The following is a 27,324-nucleotide window of genomic DNA, read 5'->3' as shown; positions in this document are numbered from 1 at the left end:
TCTACGATATTTTGGTACCATTATATGTGATAAAGTAATCACCAGTAATGTTATAACTATCTACTTGACTATTCAGATTTTGACTGGATCAATAAGATTAATACAATTCGAACTAAATACAATCTAATTATAATGTACTAAACATAATATGATCGTTCAAAATGATGCTTTTTAAATGGGAATTCCACTGTAACAGCAAAATGCTTAAGCGAAAACTGATAAAAAAAACCACTCCAAAAGTTCATTTCTAATTGTTTTCTTGACTCAAAAAAATCCCTCCTAATTATCTGGCTAAGAATTAGAAATTGGATACGCAAATACCAGAAAAGAAGGAAATTTCAATTAAAATAATTTCTATTTGCCAAAAATCTTCAGAAGGATACCAAATTGACTGCCGATACATTTTCACGGTCACTAATTTAGGTATTTATATCAGTGCCACTAAAGCGTAAAAACAAGATTACACGAGCGTTATTTTTTTTACGGACCTTTCAACGGTCCATTACAAATCGTAGATTATTTTTCAATCAAGATTTATTTTATTTTTTTAAAGGATGGAAGATAATTCCATTCCGTTTCTATGACAACCGTGAGAAGTTTCAACCGCTTGAGTACTGGTCTGTTTGATAATCAAGTTTTCGAAATAGGATTACTTTAAAATGGAATTATTACTATCAACATTTAGAGATTCTTTTTTCTGTTTTGATGTATTATTTGAACATCGAGATTTCGTTAAGAAGATTGAATGAATAAGCATCCGTTAAGTGATTTTAAACTAGATGCTCTTTGCTTGCAGAAACACTGTTTTGAAAATCAAATTTTACAAATGACGACATTCTGGTTAGCAAATGAATGCATTGAGAGAAATGTGCCTTGGTTTAGATAGATTAGTGCTAGTTTCAAACATCAAAGGGTTATTGCTTATTTGATGGGATTGATTTGTAATCGTGTTAAGATCCGATGAAAACTCTTAGCAACTGAACCTCAAATGTTTACATTATACTGGTAGCAGTTTCTGATGATATTTAATGAAACATGGTATAATGTAGAATTTTTACATTTAATATATTCAAGTGTTTTTAGGTAGATTCCCATAAGAAAACTACCTATCGTAATAGTTCTCTTGACAAGATTTCTGGAAAATTTCTGCAGTTTTTACCGGTCATGCTTCCTAGAACTCAACACCGCCCTTCGTTCAAAACTTATATATATAACATATTTTGTTTGAAGCAGAATGCATGTTTGACAAGCAGTGAAGAGACTTTGTATTTTTAATTTCATATTATTCTCTTCCCGGAGACACACGTGATTTATTTACAAGAAGGCTCAGCGAGGCACAAAAGCAGAAATACGAAAGAGCGGACGAAACAAATGAACACTAGTCTTATATAACATGGGATTTCCGGCCACGTGGCGACTGAATACATGAATTGACCTTTTACAAGGGCAATGAAAGTATCATTTTCACTTGATACGTAGACTGATTGTGCAGTAATTTTTACACGGCTTCATACGTGGAATGAGATCAGGAAATAAGAGAATATTTTACTATGGGCTAAATTAAGATAAAGTTTTGGAAAATAATTTGGATTAAATTAAGAGTTTAAAATATCATTACACACACACACACACACACACACACACACACACACACACACACACACACACACACACACACACACACACACACACACACACACATGCTTATAACATTTTATTCATGTTACTTTGTGAATAGGATAACCAGAGCAATTTTGTTTGGATTTTAACTGACATGGAATAGTTGTTAGAAATGTAAAAATCTTGGAGCAGTTCGTAAATGGCCCATCTAGCTCAATGGGGATGGAAATGGTGGGGCTTGAAATTTTCATTTCACTATAACTTTCTTAATATCGAAGATAGAAAAATAAATCCAAATAGCCAAATTAGCGCCTCATTTAGACGAACAACTTTTGCAATTAAAGTTTATCGATAACTACAATATCTTATTTACCATTTATACAATATTATATCTACAGTTAGTGCTGTAAAGTGATTTTCAAGCACTCATTTTGTCTGTTTCTAACATCAACAATTTATGTTGCCAGATAATAATTTAGATGTAAAAGAATCTACCTTTGCCTTCCAGCTTGCCAAAAGGAACTTTTTGCTTTGTTTTAGGGGGAAAGAATGCTAAGTCTACGCTGTGACCTAACTACTTGGGATAAGGGGGCATAGAGGTCTCGATTGCCAGTCTTAAGGAACATCCAAAGGCAAAATAAACATTATTTTATTTATAATATCAAAAATGGCATGGGAAGATGAGAAATTCTAGCTACTGGAAGCTATTAGACCGAGATATTCGCAATACCAAACATTGATAGAATTCACCACAAGACTTGTCCATACTGATGAAAAGTGTTAATATGTGTTTAATAAGTGTTAAAAGTGTTTCCTCCCCGCTGGCATAAGATATTCTACGATACTTCAACCATTTTCGATACTCTGAAGACTGGAAAATATTGCAAAGATATCTTAACAATATTGTTGGAGATTTTGTATTAATATTGCAGTATAGTATCGTACGCTACTTGCAGTGTCTGAACTGATTGGTCAATTCTGCATTCTTATTATTTTCATCCGGCAGTGTGAACGAGCTGTTGTATGTATAGGTGTACATATTTGCAGTTATACTTTGCAAACTATTAACAGAAATACATGATTCAATTTTTAAAAAAAACATCTTAATTAAATGATATTTATACCTGGATGATAATATAGAAATATTCCAACATTTTTTGAAATACATAGAACAGAAAAACAACACCCTAATTATTTTTCAACTTTATAATTAGAATTTGTAAAAAGAGTATTTTAAGAAATGGATGTAGAAATCAATCTGATAAATAAAATGTATTGCCTTGATTTATTTTAAGTCATAAAATAATATTCAAACGAAGCAAGTCATAAAAAAAATATAGCTGTTTTAAAACTGCTTATTTCTTGAAAAAAAAATCAAAAGATTTTTTAGTCTTGCAGTGACACATTCAAAATTTTTATTACAATGGATAGTCTCAGTTTTCATTTCATGGAAATGAAAAGAAAATCAAGAAAGAATTTGATTTTTGAGTGTAAAATCCAATCCCGAGATACGGCTAGAGAGTTGAGATTCCAAATCTGCTAAAAGACAATCTTTTTAGAAGCAATCTTTCGATGGAATACATAATTTTACTAAGCCTAATCTTTATTACGAATCTCACGAAGCGTCTTTCTTATCATAAAATTTTGTAAAAAAATATATACTCTTATGAAGAAAGGTATTTAATTTGTCTCATTTCAGACTAGTTTATAGATGTCTCGTTTGTCGCCAGAAAATATCCGAGAGAAAATTTTGCTGTTTTATTTTTGTTTCCAGTTCCTTAACCTTTCTGTTAGCCTTTGACGCTGGCATCACACGCTTTGTTGGGTCAGTGTTGGAGGAGGATTGGTATCTTCGAGGTGGTCCGGGGAATTTCATAAGGAGGCTGGATTCGTAATAAATCTTCGTGTGGCTAATGATGTTGTTAATCTTTGGGAAACAAGATTTATTGTTCATTTATTATCCATTATGACAAAAGACTTAAAAAAACTTAATGTACGATGTTGTATAACCACTTTTGGATGAATGGCCAAAAGTTTTGGGTGAAATACCTGTAATTTTAAGCTTTTCTTGTTCTAGAGATACTAATCCACAGATTTTTGCTTGACTGAAAAGTACACTAATAAAGGTTTTCGTGGAAGGTTAATGCAATGCTTAATTTTCCTCGTACAATCAGAATAATTCAGCTTTTGAGATATTTTTACAGGTAGTTAACAGATAGGAATTGTTAAATTTTATATATGGTTACAAAGAAGTATAATACTTTATTTAATGAATTATGTAAAGTTGAAATTAAGTAAATATAAACAATATGAAACATTTATTTAAATATGAGTTGTAATAAAGTATAATTTTTTTATTATTTTGTATTTGAAAATTCTTTCTAATAAAATTCTTCATAAAAATGTTTTATCTATTATAGTTTCTTAGCCCCAAATTTTGTTTTTGTTGTTAATACGACTTTCAAAGTTTCAGAGTCGAAAATAATTACAGTCCATCTATGCTGTTTTAATGCAAGCCGGATGCATGCTTCAGTATTATAAAGAGTTAATTGTTTACAACTATTAAGTAAATAAATAGAAATAATAAAAAGAAAAAGTATGAAATGATATTGCCCACATATTATATTCATTCAAAATTGTGTGATTATAATAATATTAATTGACTCTGACTCAGGTATTTAATCAGGAATCTGAGAATTACAACTTATTTTTCCGAATACTAACGTAATCGTAATCGTAATATCGTAATCGGCAAAAAATTGGAATTCGATATTAACAAATATTTCTCCGTTTTAAATCTTCCTTAGTACGAAAAATACATTTCTGAAATTATGACTGCCTATTTATGAACAGATGGTCAGACTCAGAAATGTTTTGATAAAACGGATGCAATTTGGAATGTGGTTTTTGCATCAAATTATAGATTTCAATTAAATATTATACAAAATTCATTCAAAAGAAGTTTTTCTATCTGTCTGTCCAGGTAAAATTAAAACTGCAACAACAAAACGTAAGAGGTAAAATGGATAAAATTTCGATCACATTTTTAGCTAGTTAGTTACTGATAGACACTACATTTTGAACCAAATCTACCTACGAATTGATCATCTGTGTGTTCTGTATATTCGAATGCATGTAAGCACGAAGTTAAAAAGTGCAAAGACTTAGATAAATGAAATTTTGTATGTAAACTTGTCACAAAAATTGTAATTCTATCTCGTATTTTAATTTTTTAATTGGTTAAAAAAAACCTTCTGCTTTTATTAAAGTAGCGTTTTAATTTTTATAGTATTTTTTTAATTTCTAGCGTATGTAGTATACCCTTGTAAAAAGGGGCTGTGCAAGTGAATGTGATGCATGAAGTAGTTAAGTCGTACTCTTGACCCGAGTTGGCGCTACTGAAAAAACAAGAGATGCTCACTTGGCTTAAATCGCTGACAGTTTTGTCAGCGAGCTTGTAAAATGCCATAAGTAACAGCAACAACATATTTCTCTAACCGGCGTCCTGGTATAGTGGTAGCGCATTGTGGTGAAAGCTTATAAGCCAGTTAACAGCTACGCTACCCAAGCAATTGCTTTTGTATTGTGATCATGTTGTTGGGCTGCAAACCACAAGGTCTCAGGTTCCATCCTCGCTCATCACAATTCTCCACAGCGTCTTCCCCGTGATCTGGGCGTCCCGTATTCGAATCATGGTTCGGGCATGGTTGTTGCTCTTCTGTGTTCTATCTTTGAGGTGTGTGAATGTGCCCCCATGTAAAAAGGGATTGTGCAGGCGAATGTGACGCATAAAGTAGCCAAGTTGTGCTCTTGGCCCTAGTTGGCGCTATTAAAAAAACAAGAGACGCTCACTTGGCTTAAATCGCTATCGGATAACTGTCAGCGGGCTTGTAAAATGCTATACGTCACAACACAACAACATGTAGCAACAACATGTACAGATTAAAGGTATTTAAATCGTCAAAAAGATTCGACATTGAACATTTGAAGATACTCTTTCTTAGACACTTTGCTGAGTATGAAAAATCATTTATTTCTAAGATAGCGAGCAAAAACAGTGAAAATATGCACCTTTTTTTTAATACTAAAACTGTAGATCTGCATCGTATTTTTGTATTGATATTGAACTCAAGAATTATAATCGAAGAGATCCAACATGCATCCGATTATCTTTAATAAAACGAAACATACTTTGGGTTTTCTTATATATTTGGAAAAGTCGAAACAGATGTTGTTGTGACTTACGGCACTTTACAAGCCCGCTGTCAGTTACCTCTCAGCGATCTAAGCCGAGTGAGCGTCTCTAGTTTTTTCAGTAGCGCTAACTAGGGTCAAGAGTACGACTTAGCTACTTCATACGTCACATTCCCTTGTTGCAGGAGGTACATTCACACACCGCACAGATAGAACACAGAAGAAGAACAACCATGCCCGAACCGGGACTTGAACCTGGGATGCCCAGGTGACGGGGAAGACGCGCTACCACTATGCCAGGACGCCGACAGTCGAAAGAGAACAACAATGTTTATTAAATTCTTGCAAGCAATTAAAAAAAATTGGAAAAGTCTGTTATTTGATCATTTACGTTTGTCCCATGGAGGTTTGAAATGAAATGAGCTTCAATATCCTATATTTGTACTGTAAATTTTTTTGCATCTTTCAAGTCGCAATTGGCAGGTAATATGACATCCTATTAACATAATCACATTAAAAATATTTCAAATTAAATGAACAAAAATAAGTCACGTCTTCATGAGGGAAAATTTTTTAAATGTAGCAACGTGACGCGCAACTTTTTTGTCGAAATGACAGAGATTACTTTCCAGTTTGTGAAAAAGAAAAAATATCACGAAATATGACTGTCCGGTTATTCAACTACATTTCTTTTAACTCCAAGGCAGAAGATATTTTCCGTGTGGGCTGCTCAGTTGAGAGGAATTTCAAAAAAGAAAATCATTCAAATTTTTCTAATTTTAGAATCTTTTTAATTAAAAAAAAGATTACATTTCAGCACGCACTCTAGGTGTTCTCAAGCTTAAGACGATTTAAGAAACGTGGGGAGCTGATAAAATAGATTTATGTGATGTTAAGTTTTAAGAGGAAAATTATTCAGCATTTTAATAAATTACTAATTTAGAAATGGAAATATTCTGTTTTGCTATATATATAAACTGCCAGCTGCAGATTCATTTAAACATATCTCAAAAAAGTAAAAGACATTTTTGATATTTTGAGAATACGATAAAGCAGTGTGTGTGAGGCTTAATTCTGTACTTTTATCTTTTTCTGCTTTGCTCTTAAGAATGATTTAACTATTGTGCGGATTAAGTTTAATGACAGGAAGTCATTATCATCACATTTTTCATATCTAAAAGAAGAAGAAAATAAAAAGGGGCTTATTTTTTCAGTTTTGATTAATAATTTGTTTATTTCAATTAAAAAAAACATTTTTCATGTTAATTTTTATGTATGTGGAGAATCGCAGAACACTTTTTATGATTTTGGAGGCAAAATACATCAATATTTTAAAAATTTAATATCTTAAATTTGATTTTAAAAATATTGAAGTTAAAACATTGCATTATTTTTTATCAACGAGTTTAAATTATTAATTTTTAACAGAATTAAAAAAATACTAAATTAAAAACTCACAATAAAATACTAAAGGAATTAATAATTCACGCAATCCATCATCCAAGGAACTATTTAATACCCTTTTCATCTATATTTTCAAGATTAGAATAAATAAATATCCTCTTGAAGATACTATGATGCTATAAATTGACCTGATACAGTCAATATATGATTATCCATTGTGTTGGAAATTTTGTATTTACATTCTAAATTCATATTTAATTTAATCTAATTCAAAATATCAATACTATTTTAGAGTCAATTAATAATTACTTGAATTAAATTATCTACCATTAATTAATCTGATAGAATTAATAAATGATGATCTGTAGCATTAGCAATTTCTCGTACTAAATTTATTCTTAATTCATTTCTACCTAGAATTTCAAGTCTTTATTTTTAGTCTCAAGGAATAAAGATTTGTTATATTAAAAATATGCTAAATTTCTTGGAAATTTTTAATTTTTTTTAACCCTGAATTTCAAAATTTGAATTTTAGAGTCAATAGATCATTATAATTTGCATTACTGCAATGAATTACATAATAATACAGTACTGTAATAAATTAATTTGAAAGAATCAGTAGCGATTATATTGACTAAAATAACTAGCGATTATACTGGCAGTTTTGCATTATTAGCTCATTTCTGCCCAAAATTTCAAATACTTTATTTTTGGTGTCAATAACTGATGTTCTATTACTGCAATGAAATAATTTTAACATAACTGTCAACTTGCTTTTTTTGGCACTTTTCTTTTATATTTTAAAGATGCTAATAAAATGATTTTTAGCAAACTAAAAATCATTTTATATTTAAAAATAAATTCTATAAGTATTACAGCATTTCTTTAAATACTATAGATGAAATTATTGAAAAAAAATTGTTATACATTTTTAAATAAGTTATTTTGCTTAACCCTTTCTAAGGCCGTGGGACGTATGCTTCCCACCAAATTTATCCATCTTTGTATGAAATTATGTAGGTTGGCATAAGTTCTGACACATTTTTTTAGAAAGACAGAAACTTAGATGCTTTAGCTCTTTATCTCACACAAAATGATGTGTCTTGGTTTGTCACTTAATTATTAATTAACCAAATTAATTCATTAATCAAATTAAATTTATCTAATAAGCTAAATGAATCCCTTTTCTTTTTCTAATTTCAAGCCTAAAAATATTTTAACATAATAGGACTAGGAAAAAAATGGCCCTGTAAAGGGTTAATTCATAATGCACAACAGCAAAAGTTGAAATATGAAACAGGCTACATGAATCTGAAGTCACGAATTACTCTTTAATTGAAGACTTATCCATAGTAAATAATCCATCTTGGTGTTCAAAATACTTATAGAGGCGAGATTTTACACCCTAAGCATCCAATAGCAGAACGTGTTGCTGACAGCTGTTAAATTCGTGTTTGATCACTGAAATACATGACTCCAAAAGTCAATTGTTCGAATGCTTTGTTTAGCAAATGATAAACATTACATAGCACTATATCATTAGTTATTTTGATTCAAACTCAATCAATCCAGCGACATCCATAATGCTTGTAACTTTGCTCACGATTCACTTTGCGTTTAATATAAATACAATTTCCTAACACCATAGTCTGTATCTGTTTATATAAGGGTGTTATTGCTGAAGTCGAAGATATCACAGATGAGTTATTTTATAAAATTAACTCATTAAATAAAAGTTCGCATATTCTTTATGAATATTGCATTCTGTGAGGTTCTATGTTCAAATCATTGTTGGGAAAAAAATAGTAGCTATGAGAGTACTAGTTATCGCGGAACGAGTTTTAAACCGTATGGAAAATGCATAACACACCTAAAAAAACTTTTACATCTAGAGAGAGAGAGTGGGTCCTTTCTTTCCGAATATTTTATTGGCATACGAGTTTCTTTAGTAATTATGTTTGAATACTATTATTAAAGTACATCGCAAAAATGACCGCGGAGGCCTGATGATAAGTTCTCGGCTTGTCAGCCGTAGGGTTTCAGGTTCGAGACCCCATTCCACCGAAGAACCGCAGTGTAAGGGGGCCTGTGGCACGATAAATCCGTCAGGGCCAAACGTCTTCTGTTGGCGTGGTGTGGAGAAGGGGATACCAGCTCAGGTGTCGTCCTCGTCATCTGACCGCGGTTCAAAATGACGAGGTCCGTCCCAAAATAGCCCTAGTGTCGCTTTAAACGGGACGTTAATATAACTAAACATCGCAAAAATGTCATAATTTTCGATTCCCTGATTCTGACCTGTCCACTGTTTAACAATCCTTTATTATTACATTACGTTAAAATTAAACACATTAGAGATAATTTAATAACCGATTTATTGAAAAATAATTTAATACAGTTATTTGACAATTTTTAATGACATATATATATCACCTGGATTCCTGTAATTATTTTTGACAACTAATGTACAAAAAAAAAAACTTAACAGAAGCAAGTCATATCAAAGGGACGTACCAAAATTTAACAATCATTCATTATTACAATATCTTAAAATTAAATTCGAAAAAAATAAATTAATACATGATTGAACAAAAAATTCTATGCAGTTACTTGATAATTTTTAATGGCAAAAAAATATCTTAATAATTTATTTTTTGAAATTATTTTAATAATTTATTATTCGTAAAATTTGTGAATAAGGAAAATGAAATTCTTAATTGATTTCTCTCAACCTAGCAGCCTCTAATCGAAAATCCGCCACTGGGCCAAGTTCAGCAAGAGGGAGAAAGTGAAATTTCTGTGCGAAGGAATGACGGAGAACACAAAATATGAGTGTCGAGTGACCCCTGTTTACCCTACATCTCTCCAGCCATCCATAAACCCACAAATACGCCGGACAAAAGAGAACTTCCGGGGCCCCTCCCCACAACATCCGCATCCGCACCTGCCACGCGGATTCGAACAACGCCTCCGAAGCCATTGGCTCCTGCCGTCATACACGTGCGTTTTTCACAAGGTGGCTTTAATCTTGGCGTGGGTGGAGGTTGCTTTTGATCGGTACAAAAAGGGGAAGATATTAACTCATTCAGGTTTTTATGACAACTGGTACAGGAGTGTAATGGTGATTCAACTCGTTAGCCCTAACTTTTATTACCTGTCTAGTCAATTGCCATTGAAAACCATGCTGATGCACTCTGGGATTTTCTGAATTTCAATTTGGAACTAAGGTCTAGGATTTCTTGAACTTGTAAGGTGTCACAATACACCTTGTGACCTCATACCCCGTGTGAGGTCACAGCGAAAAAAATTGGAAACAAAAAAATTTGTTGAGCACAATTATTTCAGTTTCCTCAACATTTATTAATTAAAAAAAGCTTGTAAATAATTTTGATTAAAAATGTGTTTAAAATAACCATTTTTAATTAAATTAGTCGTCTTTGGTGACCAGCTGTTTATTCACGATATTGAGAGCAATGATTTATTAATGTTAGCTTTCTTTGCTGGAACACATCTCACAACAAAAATGAAAATATTATTTTAAATTAGACTTACTTAATAAATAAGAACATTCTTATAGTTAACTGTTATTCTTATAGTTAACACACACACACACACACACACACACACACACACACACACACACACACACACACACACACACACACACACACACACACACACACACACACACACACACACACACACACACACACACACACAGTTTTTGAATGGAGGGCGGTTTTGGGTTCTAGAAATCATAATCGGTAAAATCAGCATAAATTTTCCTGAAGTCCTCTCTTGAGAACCATTGCCAGTAGGTAGTTTTCCTATAGGAATCTACCTGAAAACACTTGAATATATTAAATGTAAAAATTCTACATTATACCATGTTTCATTAAATATCATCAGAAACTGTTATCAATATAACAATATAATGTAAAGATTGGAGGTCAGTTGCTAAGAGTATATATATATATATATATATCATCACTATCCGGGTTTTTCCTCCTGAGTCTCGTCGCGAACAGACGTGTTCCAAGGCTATTTCCCGTTTATCAATTATGCTCTCCCATGAAAAAATAAATTGAAATTAAAATACCATTTTGTCTTCTTCTCATCCACTCATCTGCAACACACACACGCGCGCGTGCGCAAAGTCAGAGAATTTTAATAGTAGTCTTTTTTATATTGCATTCTTTAAATTTAGTTTTGGAATTTTATATTGAGTCACACTTTTTCTGAAGGAAATAGGTTGACGAAATTTTTGCAATGAAAAACGTGGTCATAAAAGAATCAAGTGTAAGAGGTCCTGCTCACATATTAGGTTGTTCAGAAATCAAGCTAGAAAAATAAACTAAAATCCGTCAAAAATTCAACTTTTCATTGACACTAATGTTTCTACAAATCTGTGTAAGGAATGTAATAATAATCAAAAGAACATCGCAAGAAAATAAATTGAAAATATTCGCTGTTATGAACTAGTTATGCCTAGAAATCAAAGAAACGGAATTCTTTAATTCTTAAAATGTAAATTAAATTATTTTTTTAAAAAAAAAAATAAACTCGAACTATATATTTAATAATAAAAAGTAAAAATAAAAAAATATAATAAAACAAACAATTCAGGTTTGATCCGGGATACTTTTTAAGTTTTGACGAAGAGTTTGAAATCAGGTCTGAATCTCTATTTTTCTGTTTCTTCTTTGTAAAATAAATTCCTAGTGGATGTTTATTAACTATCAATTTTGATTTTCTTTCTCAAAATCATACGCAAAATAATCAATATACCCTATAAAATAATTAGATGAAAAACTACATATTTATTTTTCATTATCTTTAAATTGAAAAAAAAAACATCTTATTAAATAAAGTTTGTTTAAATTATATCAATAGTACGTTTTCAGTCATTACCTATAAGGTTCACCTAACTATTTTCCACTTTTATTTCGATAGATTTACGTAAATAGTGTTGTGCTTTGTAAAAATCTTCAAAATAATGCAATCGGGGAAGTTTTCACTGGAGAGAAAAGTATTTCAAACCTCATTAGCATTGTTAAAAGCTAAATAAAAAAAAAATATACCATTTGTTTATTGTCTTAAATATACAATTGATTTGCTGCTTTCTGAAATATATCTATTATCTAAACCGTAACTTTCAAAACAATTTCTTCCTTTCAAAAAGTAAAGTTGCACAATCATTGAAAAAAAAAAGTGCACTACTCATCTTCCCCCTTTCACACTTTCTACGAATCCATTACCCTATTTTTCTCCATAAAAGATAAATTAAACTCAGTTTGAAGGAAAAGGCAATTTAGATCATGCTTTCATCATACAGCTATTAAATGCAACTGAATTCATAAAAAAATCTACTGTACTTAGCCAAATAATCAACTATTTAAAATTTAGAACTGATAAACAATGATTGGCATCAGACTAAAAATCGTTTGGAAAAATAATTGTTTTTGAAAACACAGCCAAACTATTATTTCAATTTTTTTTCACTCTCAGTATCGAAGAATAATTACCCTGCATTTTACGCACTTGGTTTTAAGAGGCTAAAAATGGTTTTGTTCCAAGCAAATCAATTCCAATTACATTTGATTACTAAGTTGTATTTTATGAAGGATTAAATTCCCTTTACAAGTTAAAGAAATTCGGAAATATTAATATTATATGTTTATATATATTGGCGAAAAAATAATAGATGAAAACTAATTCCATGCAAAGGTTTTAATAAAAAGTGGGCAAACAATATTTTACTGATAAATAAATAGAAATTATATTAAGGATGTAAAAAATTTTTTTTCTGTATAAAAGTTTTAAAACGAATACTTAATTAAAAAAAAAGAGGAATACTTTTAATTCTTTAAGTTTTCACTAGAGATTTAATTACCAATTCAAATTTGGAAAAAACATGTCCTGATTAAAGCATTAAATTTTCTATATTTACATCTTCCTTTATATGAATATTTATTGAATTCTTTTTTTTTTTGGTTCTTGTTTAAATTTAAAGATGTGTTGAAATACATTTATGTTTAGAATTTAGATGATTAATAATTAATGTGATATATTGCATGATTTAAATATACAAATTTTAACAAGCTTCTGAATAATAAAATCAGCGCCTCTCGGGATGTTAAAAAAAATCTCAGATAAAAAAAAAACTAGGCTTTAATTTTTCTAGTAAATAAAGAGCTGATTAATTGCTCTGGACCTCATACCTAGAAGAATATTTATTCGTTTTGATCATGGCACTAAGGCGATTTTTATAGAATGACAAAACTTAACTTTTTTTCTTCAAAATCATTTTATATACAAGTTCTAATTGATACATGATTAGTGACCAACTAAGGTATTTAAGAAAAACCACTATAAAAATTAATCGAATATGCATAGCATGTTACAGGAAAAAAATGACTTATTTATAGACCTTTTCGACTAAAAATAAGTAATAATCATGTAATAAACATGTAGCATCACTTATCTTTGCTTTAAAAGTTCGCATTTAATGAATCAAAAATGAAGCGGAGTTGTTATGCAAGAAAAACTTGAAACTTTACTTTTCTCAAACGATTTTTTTTTTATTTTCATTTAAGTTCAAATGTATTTATTTAACTCCTAAAAACATAAAAAAATGGGAATTCTTGACCAAATAATTTGCAATTTAACAGTACTTTATAATATTAATAATTCAACATTCATTTTAGAAACATCATTTGCCTGAAATTAAACAGCGTTATGAACTCATGCGCAATTAGTAATCAGACAGCGTATAAAGCATGAAGGTAGTTAATTAGGCAGATAATTTGTCTTGAAAGATGATTAATTTCATCGTAATAGCAGACTAAAAAGTAGAGTCAGTGGGTCTGATGTATGCACGCGTTTCTTCGATCAATTTTATTTGCCGCGTGCTTATTTATCAGCTTAATGTGAAGGATAATATCAGTGGAAGGGATTTTGAATTTGAAAGAGAATTTTCTAGGCATCTTTGTTAAAGCACAATTTTTGAAAGTTATATAAAACGAAAAGTTCTGTATAATTTCATATATTTATATATAAATAAAAATTTATTCATTTATTTAATTATACATAGGTAATTATTCACTTATCGATGTGAAAATATGGGTTATAAAGTTATTTTGATCTGATAAATAGTATATATAGAATAAAGTGGTGGCCAAATTTTCTAATCTGTTTGTTTCAGTTTAGAATTTTTTTTATTAACTTTTATAGTGAAATTTGAAACAAAATACAAAGGATAAATAATTGGAAGAAATGCCAAGAGAAATATTACTATCTTATTTTAAGAAATTGCAACTCATCAAAATCAGTGAAAATAATTTCTTTATGGAAAAAATCTAATTATTTAAATAAAAGGGGATGGAAATTTAAAATTTTATCTGCCTTCAAACTGGCATTCCAATATTACAATGCAATTCATTTCACATGTCCAGTAAAAATTCGAAATATAATTTATGATGCATTTTTTTCGATTATTGTCTGATAATTGGCACATTTCAAATAGAAATAATTATTGGATAAAAAAATATTTCTAAACAAAAGTTCTCATTTTTTTTGTAAGAAACCTAATTGAACCTATTTTACATCTCAATGAAATAAAATTAGGTGTGAAATTGAAATTCAATATTGAGTCTATACAATCGTTCTAGAAATATCATGATTAAATCATTTTTATATAAGAATGATTATTTTTAATTAATACTAAATTTATTATTAATACTAAATACTAAAATAATTTTTAATATTAAAATTATAAATACTAAAATTATTTTTGTATTATTATTTTTATATAGATAATATTATCGCTGCAATAATTAAAGAGAATGTTTATGTTTGCACTCAACAGGCAATTTAATCTGCAGATCAAACCAAGCTCTAACAACCAAATTTGGTACAGATATATATTTCAGAGAGCAAGAATATGTTTATCAGAAAGATTTGTTTGAAATTTTAATTAATTAATTAGACAGGATATTGGCATTTTTTTCGCAATAAGCTTAAAATATATTATTGCACAAAAATTATTTTTATACAATTTTAAAACTCGAGAATACATTTTTTAATGACACTAATTTAATTATTGTACAATTGTTTTCCAGAATTTTGGCATAATTTGGCATCTTTTAAGAGTATTTTTGGCATAAGTTTCAACAATATATTACATTGTTTCATTGGAATTCAAATATTTTCCATGGTTTTTATCAAATATTTAAATTCTAATTATTGAAAAATAAGGAAGATAGATTCTGTTTAAAACTTGTTTGAGGCATCGAAAAGTTAAATTATGTTATTATGGCAAATGATAATAAATTTAGACCAAACACCGGTTTCTGATGTTATGGGACTCGACTCCATTATGAATGATTCATGTACAGAATAAACAGAATAAATGTAAATTTATTAAAATAATATGTTTTTTAATAAATTTACATTTATTCTGTCATCAGTTAATATAATTTACATTTATCCGTCATCAGTTTAATATCTGTCATAATTTGATGCTTTAAAATATTTCATTGAAGAATCTCGTATATCAAGTTCAAACATAATCAAAATTCCCGACAAGCAAGTTGCTGCTAAAAAAAAAAAAAAAAAAAAAAAAACTGCTAGTTTAAAAATAAACAAGCTAACGAATTTGAATTTGCCCTAGCGTCTAAAACAATTTCAAATAAGTGAATTAAACATTATATAAAGTAACATTAGAACATATAACATTTCAAATTCTTTTAATTTCTTTCTCTTTACATTCCATGAAAGATACTTGAAGATTTATAGCTAATAAAGAAAATATTTATTAAAAGATTCTCTGCTTATTTTATATTCTCTCATAACTGATGACGGATTGCTAATTTCACACTTTTCGAAACACGGGAGTTTAGTTTCTGGTGATATATAGCAATTTCTGAACCTGTAACTGAATTTATTAACTCCTTATCAGTCACTGAACCATAGTAACTTCAAAATGAAGAACAGAGACACTCCTGGCTTATTTTTTGCAAAGATGTTGATGTTGCGTATGGAAATAGGATTTTTTCCAACCAGTTTTTGTTCATTTAATCCCACGTGCAAAATTCAAGATTGCCAGTGAATAATTATGTAAATATGTCGCTAAACTATAAACGACACTTGAATGGGTAAATGTGGTTAAAATGTCGCATTTAATGGAAGAATTTTAATTCTTGCGAGAGTAATAAAAAAGGTAATTATCTTTTACATGCAAACGTTCCGTGCATCTCGTATATTGAACTGATAAGGAAAACGCTGATGAAAAGAGAGAAAGTCGTTTGAAAGGAAAAAATTGCTAAGATTAATGATAAAATTTGAATGAAAAAATGTAATGAAAATTTTTGCAAATGATTTGAATTGGAAATAATATTATTTCTTTCTAATTTTTTTTATTATCAACAATGGGAATTCGTTTTCACCTTTTTTCATGAGTAATCTGATAATTTTTTATTATTAGTCAAAATTTGAAGTACGCTTTAAAAATAAGTAGTTTACAAGGAATAGAAATTTTTCGTTTTACAACTTCATAAAAATAGATGCAAGACAAAAAATAATAATACTAGTTTTCTTCTTTTTAAAATTCTGAAAGTGGCAACGTAGACTCTCAAAAATGGTTTCCAGGAAGTTACGGAAAAAAAAAAGACGAAATACTTTTATTCTATAATTTGAAAATCGAAATTATATATATATCTAATAAATATTTTACGGCTCCAATGGAATGATTCCAGAAAATATGAATTTAATCTCATTTTTATATACTATACATCTCATATTATGCTATTCTATTATTATTCATACAATCTCATATTTACATACTATTTTACATAATCTCATTTTTACATACTATTATCTCATATTATACTATTTTATTATTATTCATACAATCTCATATTTACATACTATTTTACATAATCTCATTTTTACATACTATTATCTCATATTATACTATTTTATTATTATTCATACAATCTCATATTTACATACTATTTTACATATTTAATCTCATATTATATTATTTTATTATTATTCATACAATCACATATTTACATACTATTTTAGATACTTAATCTCATTTTTACATACTATATATCTCATATTATACTGTTCTATTATTATTCATACAATCTCATATTTAGGTACTATTTTACATACTTAATCTCATTTTTACATACTTTACATATATGCATTGCCATTATGAATTAATAAAATTTATTAGAAAATATATTTATTTTAGAATGTGGGTACCAGAAAAAATTATTCAATCGTTGGGAAATTGTTAGTTTTATGTAACATATAATAATTGAAATAAAATGGATTATTGCTTCCATCTGCTGAGCATTTTCTTAAATATTTGAAAATATAGGAATTTCTAATTAAAAATTATGATATTACAATTGACAGATATTATTATACATATTATGCAGAATATTTTAATAGGAAAAAAAAAGTCCAAACGTAATATTTTACTTCCATTCGGTAGTGACATAAGTAAAATAAACATAAAATGTTCATGCAATAGGAATGCAATAGATAATAGATAATGATGTTTATTAAAATAAAAGATATTTTCAAGGTTATTAAATAAATTTCATTAATTCACTATGTTTTCATGGATATATTAGTACTTATAATTACTAGATAAGCCCTGTTAAAATTTCCAGCGATCGCTAGTCATAATCGAGATTTAAATAGAAATCATAACCCAAAGAAATCATAAAACAAACGCTTATGCTATTCGGAAGAAACTGGCAACGTCCTTCATCTGTGTAAATCCAAGAAGCACCAAGGCCGTTTCTGTTTACCTACAATATCCATTTGAACCCACAGCTGTAGTTTTATGCACAAGAGTTTTGATCTTTTGTTCCGTAAGGGCAAAAACTACGAAAAGGGCATTCATTCGGTGGCATAATCAAATGAAAAATGGACAGCGCAATTTTGAGTGTAGCGCACCAGCAACTATTTGATAGATTTATGTGCTATCCTAAACGGTCTTGTGCATTTTTATTGTTGCTGTTAGGGAAATTTTAATAAAATTGAGCCGCTCGGTTTTTGGATCAGCCCTTGAGATCATGCATGTGACCTACAGAAATGAATTTTCGTTCCAAATTAACTTCTTCTTTATGTGGAGTAGTAAATTTCACTTGGCTATGTATTATTCTTAACCCAATGTGGGGCGATTTCACTGACAAAAAAACAAACAAACTAGAACACAAAGCGGATATACTGAGGAAAAATGTATACATATATAAAATAAATATAAAAAAATGGTAGGTTTTTTTAAAAAAAAAATTCACTATAGCTAAATTTATTATGTTTAGTTATTTATCTGGTGTTAGAGATTTAAAGATCAAATTCTATATTCGCTGACCTGAAATTTTATTATCGCACAAAACCATGTTTTTTTCTTTGCAAATTAATTTTAGCTCGAAATAATAAATAAAAATAATCCTATTTGTTCAAAACAAAATACCTTCTGCTTATCTGGATCTTTACTTTTTGAACCCAGAATATATAAATAAATAAAATAGATTATCTTAAATTATATGCCCATAGTTTTGTTTAAGAGTCTGAAACAATATAAAAAGATTAAATAGAAAATAACAGGATGCTCTTAACTGGAAATAAATTTTAATATTATACAAGATTTGGAGATAATTAAGGTTTGTTTATATAAATGTATTTGTTCTTATTTGTTCGGTATAAAACACATTCCACTTATCGAGATCTTTACTTTTTGAAGCAAAACTATATAAAATAGAAAAAATAAACAAAAGCAAAATAAATAAAATAGATTAAATTTAAATTATAAATATAAAACTTTATTTCGAATTTGAAACAATAAAATAAGATTGAATAATAACAGGATGCTCTTAAATTGAAATAAAATTTAAAACAGGATTTGGGAATTGTTCAGGTTTGTTTATGCAAATGTATAAGCAAAATCTATTAAAATAAATGCATTTCTATAATGCTTGTTTACAGAATTTAAACGTATAATTTTTAAGTTTTTTATAATAACAATATATTTAATTTGCTTTTTATTGATTTTATTGATTGTAGTTATAAAATAGGAAACATCTGAAAAATATATATTCACAAAAAATAGGAGGAAATTCAATGTATGTAGACTCCTGTACATATCCAAAATTATTTACAGCATTATATTAGTATTTTGAAATGGATTGTTTTTGGTTCCATTTTGCTTGACCTAATTATGAACCAATTTTAACCGTGATACCTCGAAATTTTTAATATGGTGATTGGTCCTCATTTGTCTTATTGTTTCTTGTTTAAGCATTCATTACGATTTAACTAATTTACAAAATTTACTGTTGTATTTATATATAATTTATTTATTGGAATGTTTGATGCATATTTAAAGTGTTACTGTTAATTTCTCTTTTAGACAAACATTTTGACTTGATTAGACAATTAAATGTAATGAATTGATCTTTGCATAGCTCAGAGACGTATTTGCTTAAACATTGTCTGTTGGATCCATTTAAATGAATTCTAGTATGTGACGCAAAGATATCTAAGGAGTGCTTTATTTTAAAATTTAAAATGTAATTTATAATAAAAGTTTTATTATTAATAAAATTCTTGAGTAAGATTCTTAAGTCTTAATGTAAAATATATATGTTACAAAAAGAGTTTAATGAAATTTAAATAAGAAATTATCATTTTTATAGGTTTTCTATTTTTATGTGAAAAATATAATAAAGTGCCTTGCATCCAAAACCTTATTTGAATTTAATATTTTTTCCTAAATATTCACCCCGCAGACGATAGATATTATATTCCAGATGTCCGACACCAATAGAATAAAAATCAATATTTTTATGACATTGCCAGACATGAGTTTTGCACGCTATATCGATTAAATGCAAATGGCGTTCGGTTGCAATATACATAAAGAAAGTGGAGTTTAGATGTAGTGGCTTTGCATTAAAAATATTTTTTTCAATAAATTCTAAAATAGCTTTAGAAAAATTATTGTGAAATAGAAAAATTTAATGCAGCGATATATCACAGTCTGAAAACGTACAATACTATTATTTCAATTTTTATCGAATTTTTCACAATTAGTCTTGTGTTGTACTTTTTAGTACTTATTAATATACAAAACAAAAATAAAAAAGTAAGAATCACTTTTGAAATTTGGAAAATAAAGATTAATACGCACAGAATGTTCCATACTATTATTCAATGGCCTTTAATTATTTATTTAAATGAAAAAATATAAACTTATTACGTCAAGTTGAAACTTTACAAAAAAATATGAAGTTATTTTTCAACTACATATAACTAAGATATTTTTATTATATAAGAACAAAAATATGAGTTCAGAAACATGAAATTTCCAGAATATATTACTATTTTTTGACCAATTTTTACACAGTGAAACAATGGCTAATATTCACTAACAAATTGTCATACAAATTTTGTGGGATATTCAATTATTTTTATGAATAATCATAAAAAAATTTCTAATTTTCCATTTTAAATTATAAATGTTTTAGAATATTTGTAGCTTATTATATAATTCACAGAATGAAAAGAATTAGAGTTTTGGTGAAATTGGGCTAGTATTTTCCCCAATCAGTTAACTTAACATTCCTGAGCATTAAGTAATAAAAAAATTCTCATTTTTTTATGGAATATTTAATAACGTATTTTTAAGTAAAAATAAATTAAAAGTATGAAACTGCTATAATTATTTATGTAAATGAAAAGGAGAAACTTAAATTGAAAGGAACGAACTGTTATTAATTGAAAAGGAGAAACTTTAAAACATTTTCTATTTTCATACTAATTGTCTTAATAAATGAAAGAAGAACTAACAAGCGATGATATTCAATAATAATATATTAAATAATCATAATATTAAAAAATTTTAAATTAACTACAATAATTATAAAAATAGTAAATACAAATTACATTTAAAAAAATCGCATTTGAAATAATTCAATACGCAATTCATTAAATTCTATAAAATATAACAGAAAAAAGAAATCTAAAAATTCTGATAGTAAAATTCAAAGAACTAAAAGAAATGAGAAATTAAATGCTCATAATTTAGAGGTTTGATATATTACAAATTTATGCAAAAAACTATTACAACAATATTTTTTACTTTAGAATTTTGAAATAATTTTATTTTTAAAAGAGAAATGATGCTTTCGATATTTAACATTTTTTAAAATAAGACCATGGAGGTAAGAATACTATATTTAAAAATGATTTAAGTAACTTCATTGAAATTTTTAAATCTTTAAAACGAATAAAATTGAAAATTACTAGTATATGAATAAAAATTTTAGCAAGGAATTTTTACAAAATTTAGCATTATTTTTTTCAGGTATACTAAACAAGTATTATTTCTTCGGCTTTTCTAAATATGTAAATTCTTCAATTTCAAATGTTACTCTCATTTTCTTAAAAAATTCTTTTACGAATAACAAGGTTTTTTTTTTTTAGAAAATTCAGTAAATGTTTTTCGAGAATTTTTAAAAAAATTATTGTTTATTAAAATTATCAATATTAAGAAATTTTTTATGAAAAATAAAGTTGGCTATAAATTAATAAATCAGCAACAATAATGAAAGGACACCATAAAATATTTTTAGCAACAAAATTACCTGAAAGATAATTTTTTATTTTATTATTCATTTTTGAAGTTTATTATTATTATTATTGCAATTTTAGTTTTTGATTGTCGTATCATACTTTTTTTTTAATGCTAGCTCAAACGATTTTTTTAAAATATAAAATCAAACCATTTTACATATTAAATACTCTGAAATAAATCAATACATTTACAAACGATTCCAAAATATATTTATATTCACTTCATGACCATCTGACACGACGTTACAAAACACCTGCTCTACCCAACAGATATGAAACCTAACATCAAAAACCATCATTTTACAAAACATTAACTCATATCTCACAATCTGCATGAATAGGGCGCTAATTACTCAATTTTTATATGCTCAAAGAACAGCTAACTAGCATTTTGTGTGCGTCCACTTACCTGGTCATTGCTCGCTCCGTAGCAGCTACTGCCGTGTTATCCCGATACGGCCGTTGGTTCAATGCTCCTCAAATGTTGACGGTTCGCGAACAGAAGAAAAACCACTAGGAAAGAGACCTTCTTGACTCGGTGGGTTCTTAATAGCGACTAGTTCTTCATCCCCGATCGAGGAACTCATAGGTTTCTCTCATAGTATTATGCCCGTTGAGATCATAGAATGAGTGTTGTTTCGCTGCGAAGGGGAGGGGGGAAAGAGTAAAAAATAAACCCGCGTGAAACTTCCCTCCCTACCTGACATTGGGGTTGCCGGTTTTTTCGGCAAAACAGTTCCTGTCGGTGTGGCTTTGACGCCAAGAGCAAGCAGAGTGGGAAAAAAATGCTACCTGTTGGATTTAATTTTAGGGAGATGGTGGAATGGCGCGAGTTTTAAGCGAGAATCGTTTGGTGTTCATTTGAAAAAAATGAATGGAATAATATTTCGTTTTGCTTCTGAGAAATTAGTTACGTAAATTAACCATTCTTTGCATGATGATTGAAATTTCCATCATAACATGTGGTGAACAAAACATTGTACTTAAAACTGGTGTACTGTAAATTGGTTGTTGATCGCAACTTGTTTTACGACTTTTGCGTAATAAGGAACGTCGCTGTCAAATAAAATAAAATGTCATAATTATTATAGCGGGTTTGAAAATGTCATTCCGCTGTTTCTCCTAATTGGAAGAAACGTTTGATTTCTTGAATATTTTTTTATAACTAATTTGAGATTTTTTTTTTTTTTTTTGCTAATAATAGCGATAATGAGTGGAGAAATTTAGAAGAGAGAGATATTGAAGATTTTGTATTGAGTTTAACATGTAAATTTACACAATGATGGATATTTCCATAATACTATTTTTTAATTATTTTATATTATATATTTATACTAATATTTTTTAAAACATTTTTTCCTTTAATATAGAGCATGGATTATATCACCCTTATTTATTTCACACACACACACACACACACACACACACACACACACACACACACACACACACACACACACATACACACACACACACACACACACGCGCGCGCGCACACACACGCACACACACACACACACACACACATACACACACACACATCCAAAGAAGGGTTAAGGCAACACTAGATGTAAAAGTTCAATGTATGGGGTCTTAAACAAGAATTGGCAGGTATTTATTAAGAGAGGTATTTAATCAGGATAAGATTTTGTTTGGTTCTGAAAATCTGTTACATAAAATAAAGCAAAAATGAAAATGAAAATTTTAAATTTAATAATCAAGACAATAAGGATAAGACAAGGATTACCAGGTGTTTATGAAAAGTAGAACAATAAGGATAAGCTTTTCTTTCATTCAGAAAATTTATTACATAAAATAAAGCAAAAACGGAAGTTAAAATTTGAAATTTAATAATCAAAACAATAAGGATATTGAATTAGTTATTAAAAATGATAGAGTAAAGTTTTAAAATAACTCTGTAGATACAAGTATTTGAAATGTAGGAAATATTCAGATGCAACCCCAAATACCTTTACTAAGATGCGAATCTGTATTTATATGTATTACTGATATGGTAACTAAGTTCACAAAATTGTAAATTTCACATAATCAAGATGATATTCATCTGTTTCCTGAGATATGAGGGTCAAATGCTGGATTTGTTTTCATGTATAACGATCAAAAATATGCTTTTCTATCAACATTTAATTTTGTGATAAAAATGAATAATGAAAATTTGATTCTGTGTCTCAACAGAGAGGCGAAGTTAAAAATAACTTACGATAACCACTATATCTGCATTTGCTGAAGCAATAGACCCTAATGGCATTCATTTTAGATTTATAAATAAATATTCAAGGTTTTTTTCTTTCTTTCGTGAAATATTTATCTCATGTATTTTTTATTGACTAATATATATTTTTCATTGACTTTTTAATGAAAAAAGAACTGAGAATTACATTTATTCAGGATATAATTTTAAATGTTGGTGTTTAGGACTATTTAAAAGAATAATTTTTTAAAGCTAAGATAGTTTAGTTAAGAGGTTAATGAGATTTTTAAGTTTATTAGATTTTTAATGGCTGATCTCATATTTGTAAAATATCGACTGCATATCGACGAAATTCTCCTTCAATATGGAAACACGATTTTACACTCCACTATATTTCATTCAACTGTACAATAAAATTAATTATTCAAAATGATAGTGTAATATTTTAAAATAACACTATAGAAACAAATATTTGAAATAACAATAATTCTGCTCTTAAAAATACAAATAGAATTTGTATGACTTTTTGAATTAATTTAATATTAATTTATTTTAAGTTTTAATTTTATTTAAATCAAATTTCATTTATTTAATTCGGAAAGGTTATTTTTTCATTACGTTAACCTTAAAGCTATTTTAAATAAGTAATACTCTTGAAATCTCAATTAAAATTCAAGTAGTTATAAAATTTTAATTTTCCTGCATAAAAAAAAAAGCTTGAATATATAGAAAAAGAGAAATGCCTTTGTACTTTTATTTCTGGCAAGAAGGAATTTTTCTTTTATTTTCTGGGGAAATACTTTTTCTCTGAATAAAACAAAAATAATTATCCAAAAGGAAAAAACAAACTAATGAATCATTTTGTTTTGATACAAAAACAAAATAGCTGAATTTTTTCATATAAATTGGAAATGCAAACTTTTCAATAATTTTTCTGACTTTAAACAATTAGTTTCGAAATATTGTTTAAATATATTTTTTGTTTTTGTTATAAAAAAAGACATTTAATTTCGGTGATACCAGAATGAATTCTATCATATTTTGTTGTAAATAATTAAATCGACAAGAAAAAAAAACTACATCTGTAATTTGAAATTATCGTTTTCATAAATTTACTGTTCTTTCCATACAAATTCTATTTAAATCATACTTGAAATCAGTGTTTATAGAAACCGAACCAGATGCTTTCTAGCCAGAAAGGATAAATATCATTTTTAAATCACTAATGCCGTAACAAATTATTACTATTAATTAAATTACACTCTTTTCATGTAACTCAAGCCTTTTCGAATCTATATCATCCAAAATCAACGATTGAATATGCGAAATAAAATAAATAAATTTTTACTGATAATCTTTTGTTCTCCAATTTTATTATTCTTGATACACAAGGAAAACTACAATGCTCATGTTTCTGTCTGGCTTACAACGTCATAAAAAAAAATAGCGATTTGAAGAATGGAATCGGTGCGTTGATAAGATGAAAGAATAACTTTGGATTTTTTTTTATTTTTAAAATATGAATTTGAATGAAGCATTGTTTTCTCTTTGATCATATTATGCTATCATTTCGTCTCAACCTGTAATTCTTTTACTATCAGCATTGAATATTTTTATAGTCAACGTAACGACCTGTTTCTCAACTTGACTCGAATATTATGATATATGGAAGAAATATGTGAATATTAGTTTTTGAAGAAAAAAAAAGGATCTGCATGTGCTCATATTTATATTGGAGATATTTATGTTGGAAAATATCTAGAAAATTATATTGATTCGAAAACTACTTATGTTCTACACTAACATGATTTTAGGCCATTTGCTTCTGAGAAAATTTAAAGTAGATTTTAGAATCTTTTGTTTGAAACGTAGTAACCTAATAATGTTTCACGTTTGATTCGTCTATTTTTATTTTATTTTTGAATTCTATTCCTAATTTTATAAAAGTAGTAAAATAAACATAAAAATGGATTAATATCATTGCAAAGCAAGCGAATAAAAATCGAATAATAAAAAAATAATTTAAATTTAAAAAAATTAGGTTAGGTTCTCCAACACATCTAAAATTTATTTTACATTTTGAAATAATTCTTAAAATCATTGTCAAACTTTTTACAGAATATACCCATGCATTATGCTATTTAGTTTGGAGTTAATTGCGAATCTGGCGAGCAGAAAAGAAAACTTGATGTCATAGCTCGGTGACAGATTTAGGCACTTCATGGTCTTAGTAAGGGCATATTTTGAGGCCTTTCTTTAATTTCTCCTCAATTTACTTACAAATCTCAATATATTTTGAGCTTTATCAATATGTTTATAATTTATTTTAGTTTAATTTGTATTTTAATAACGATGTTAATTAATAACAATTTTAATAACAAGTTCTTATTTATTTATTTTTTATGGAAAAAATGACTAACATATATCACAAAAAATGATTAAAATAATAAACTTTTTCAAAAATGAACCTTACTTTTTAGTTAATAAATTATTTACTTGAAAATAAAGGCAAATAATTATTATTGGTTAAAAAGCACTTATTGTGTTAATAATAAGTTTCGAATAAATATGACATGAAAAAATTATGTTGTAAAATAGGTAAAATAGAATAAAATTTTAATGAATGATTAATGTTTCAATATATACATAATTAATAATCATTGCATAATTACATTATATAATAATAGTTATATTTAAATTAAAGATTTTAATCACACATGAATGCATATTGCAGTCTTAATATTTTATAATAAAAAAATTGTATATTTTATAAATTTATTTATTTGACAATCAAGTTCATCTTTCTTACCTAACAATCCTAGGTATTTGCTAACTCTGCCTAGTTTTAAACCTATCACTGTAGCAGCCCAGTGTAAAATAACATGATATTAAAAGCTTTTATCGTGTAATGGTAATTTCACAATAAAATCAGAATAACTAATGTTTAAGAGTGTAATAAGCCACTATCAGCGCTTTCTCGTGTATTGATATGTTGCAAAATTATTGTTTAATAAGTCGTATTTTGAAATTATATGTTATTATTTATTGTTTTATCCAAAATTGCTTCTCATTTTCAGTGTTATTTTATTTATTTATTTTTCTCAATGGTGAACTTGATTATAATTAATAAAACTAAACTACCAAGGGGGAACTGGTCTGAAAATGTTTACAGTTTAAAAAAAAAACTCTTGGGGAAAAGAAGAATCTAGGATATAAATGGGGAAAATTAAGAAAATAAT

General features: G+C 27.9%; 1 protein-coding gene across 2 annotated transcripts in view; it reads right to left on the bottom strand.

Moving 5' to 3' along the window:
* Window positions 1-22,527, bottom strand: part of LOC129988203 (cadherin-23-like) — a 209,276-nt gene extending 186,749 nt beyond the window's left edge. For both annotated transcript variants that reach the window (XM_056096361.1, XM_056096362.1), the window contains exon 1: window positions 22,283-22,527. The gene's annotated coding sequence lies outside the window, so the exon portion shown is untranslated. The remainder of the gene's footprint in view (window positions 1-22,282) is intronic.
* Window positions 22,528-27,324: the final 4,797 nt, after the last annotated feature.

The sequence above is a fragment of the Argiope bruennichi genome, chromosome 10 (genome assembly GCF_947563725.1).
Source record: "Argiope bruennichi chromosome 10, qqArgBrue1.1, whole genome shotgun sequence".
Taxonomy (NCBI): Eukaryota; Metazoa; Arthropoda; class Arachnida; order Araneae; family Araneidae; genus Argiope; species Argiope bruennichi.
The sequence above is the reverse complement of the archived record's forward strand: the minus strand, read 5'-3'. Positions and strand labels throughout refer to the sequence as shown.